Source organism: Mirounga angustirostris, unplaced genomic scaffold (genome assembly GCF_029215605.1).
Source record: "Mirounga angustirostris isolate CCGP_5_RB_7025 unplaced genomic scaffold, mMirAng1.0.hap1 SCAF_5, whole genome shotgun sequence".
In the NCBI taxonomy this organism is placed as follows: Eukaryota; Metazoa; Chordata; class Mammalia; order Carnivora; family Phocidae; genus Mirounga; species Mirounga angustirostris.
This window is the reverse complement of record NW_026991713.1, coordinates 131934796-131937918: the sequence shown is the minus strand read 5'-3', so window position 1 is coordinate 131937918 and position 3123 is coordinate 131934796. Positions and strand designations below refer to the sequence as shown.

General features: G+C 42.4%; 1 pseudogene; it reads left to right on the top strand.

Moving 5' to 3' along the window:
* Positions 1 to 384: 384 nt before the first annotated feature.
* On the top strand, positions 385 to 2361 carry LOC123840512 (probable ATP-dependent RNA helicase DDX43; annotated as a pseudogene).
* The last annotated feature ends 762 nt before the right edge of the window (positions 2362 to 3123 follow it).

The following is a 3123-nucleotide window of genomic DNA, read 5'->3' as shown; positions in this document are numbered from 1 at the left end:
TTTGCGTCTTTGAGGCCTGATGCCAATTTTTCTAAGAAGTCCACAAATATTTGTTTGAAATCCCCAGATTTGTTCAAAGGAAACATTCTTTCTAGTGGCAGTTAGGTATGGCCCAGTGCTAGGTTCACACTCAGGGGCTGCCAATGGAAACACAAACTTTTGGAAGCCTTTTGCAAACGGTAGTGATAAGATTATCACTGTTTACCGATTTACTGTTAGTGTGCGCTCTTTCCTTCTCTTCGCTCACAGTGCATTTGTGAACAGACACTTGGGGTGGAAATGTGGGGGAAAAAAAGGTCAGAGAAGACTCTACGACGGCACCGTGGAGGGGTGCAGAGCCAAACCCGAGCGACGTCGGACGCGCCGGCTCTTCCTCACGGAACCATGTCCAAGCAAGAAGCAGGCACCAACGCGTCCTCATGGGTCGTTGCTTCCCGGCAGTGTCCCGTGCTCCGGAAAGGAGGCTGACGGAGGAGCCGAATCGAAGAGGTCAGGAGGCCGGTAGGGGCGGCAGAGGTGGCGGCTGGAGGAACCCCTCCGGCCTCCAGCAACCTGTGGCCGCTGGCCTCCGAGAACCGCCGCTTTGCTTTGGACTGAATAACGTGTGGGTCGGCGCTGTGATGGGTCGTGGAGGGTCAGAAATAAAAGACATCCAAATTACAACAAGCACGAAAATACAGATAAAGAAGGTCATTCAGAAGAAGCAGAGGTCAGAATCTTTGGCAACAAGGTGGTGCAGGCGAAGGGCAAAACAGTGATGGATAATCTTGTTAAAAAAGAAGAAAATTACAATTCAAAACTCAGAACTGATATTGTTGCGTTCCAACCTTCTGTTGGAAGAGATGTAAAGACAGATAGTAATGTTACAGAGAATCAGCCATTGATTGATTGGGATCAAATTCGAGAAGATGCTTTGAAATGGGGGGGGGAAAGTGGGAAGATTTACCACCAATTAAGAAAAACCTTTACGTGGAGTCAGAAGCAACAAGTTCAATGTCACAAGCGCAAGTAGACACTTGGAGGAAAGAAAATTACAATGCGTGATGACTTGAAAGAAGGGGAGAAGCATCGTATACCCAATCCTACTTGCAAATTTGAGGATGCTTTTCAGTGTTATCCTGAGGTTATGGGAAACATTAAAAAGGCAGGCTTTCAAAAGCGAACACCGATCCAGTCGCAGTCATGGCCGATAGTTTTACAAGGTGTAGCTCTTATAGGAGTAGCCTAAACTGGAACCCGGAAAACACTGTCCTACTTAATGCCCGGATTTATACACTTGGATTCACAGCCTGTAATTAGAGGAGAGAGGAATGGACCCGGCGTGTTAGTCCTCACACCTACGTGCGAGTTAGCACTTCAAGTGGAAGCTGAATGTTCTAAGTATTCATATAAAGGCCTCAAAAGTGTGTGTATATATGGCGGTGGAGATAGAAATGGACAAGTACAAGATCTGAAAAAAGGAGTAGATATTATTATTGCAACTCCTGGAAGACTGAATGATCTACAAATAAATAACTTTGTTAACCTCAGAAATGTAACCTACTTGGTTTTAGATGAAGCCGACAAGATGCTAGATATGGGATTTGAACCCCAGATAATGAAGATTTTATTAGATATGCACCCAGACAGGCAGACTATTATGACAAGTGCAACGTGGCCATATGCTGTCGGTCGACTTGCACAGACTTACTTGAAAGAGCCAATGATTGTATATGTTGGTACTTTGGATCTAGTGGCAGTAAGTACCGTGAAACAAAACATAATTGGTACCACCGAAGAAGAGAAACGCTCTCATATCCAAACTTTTCTAGAAAGCATGTCTCCCAAAGACAAAGTCATAGTGTTTGTCAGCAGAAAAGCTGTTGCTGACCAGCTGTCAAGCGACCTGATTCTGTGACATGTAACAGTGGAATCCCTTCACGGTAATAGGGAGCAGAGCGACCGAGAGAGGGCATTAGAAAACTTTAAAACAGGTAAAGTAAGAATATTGATTGCCACCGACTTGGCATCTTGGGGTCTTGACGTCCTTGATATCACACACGTCTATAATTATGATTTCCCCAGAACATTGAAGAATATGTGCACAGAGTAGGGCGCAATGGAAGAGCAGGGAGAACTGGGATATCTATTACTCTCCTCACTAGAAATGACTGGAGGGTTGCTGGAGAGTTAATTAATATCCTGGAAAGAGCACAAGAGAGTATCCCAGAGGATCTTGTGGCAATGGCCAAGAGGTACGAGGTGAATAAACTGAAAAACGAAATGGAGAAAAAATTGGGGCAACCCCAAGGAAAACCCCAGAAGTTTTATTATTAATGCCTTTGTTGAAAAGTGGTACCAGCCTCCTGAGAGGAGATCTCAAGATATATGGAAGTATGGGAAACATGCTGGCACTATGAAGAAATAAGTGATTCTTAAAATAATAGTGTTTAAAAATGTAGAATTTGGTATTTTATACTTTCTTTAATAAAATCAAGAGTATTTAAACTTGAGTTAAATTTTTTTCATGGATATTAAGGAATGTAGCATTATATTTTTTCACTTTTTACTATCCTTATTTAAAAATGTAAATTTTATCTCCTGTAATGTTGTTATATTAAAGTCAGTCTTTAAAGAGTTGAAAGCCTGTTCAGATGTCATGGCAGTGAAAGATACTGTTAACAAATAAATGTTTTTTTATGATAAAAAGAAAAAAAGTGAATAAAAAGGAAAAAAAAAATGACAAGACTCCTATTGTTCTTAAATTCAGCATTTTATTGACCAGATATCCCAGCATTGCATGTGTGACTTTGGATTTTATATAGCAATCATTGACTGACTACTTATATCTACTATTCAGGCCCAATACTGAGGATAAAGAAACAAACCAAAAATACCTCTGCTTTCAGACTTGCAGTCTGGTGGAGGAGAGAGGCAGGTAGATCAGCACTGTACAGTATGACCGAGTTCCAGGGGCCAGGGGAGAGGGAACAACTCCTTCTTGGGCTGAGGTCAGAGGTATATCTCGTGGTGCGTTTGAGAGCACCTTCTCTATGAGATGTAAGCTCCAGTGAAGGCAAGGACATGTCTTTTCACTTCTGGTGCCATAGTGGTGCTCAAATCACATCCACTGACTGATTGGCT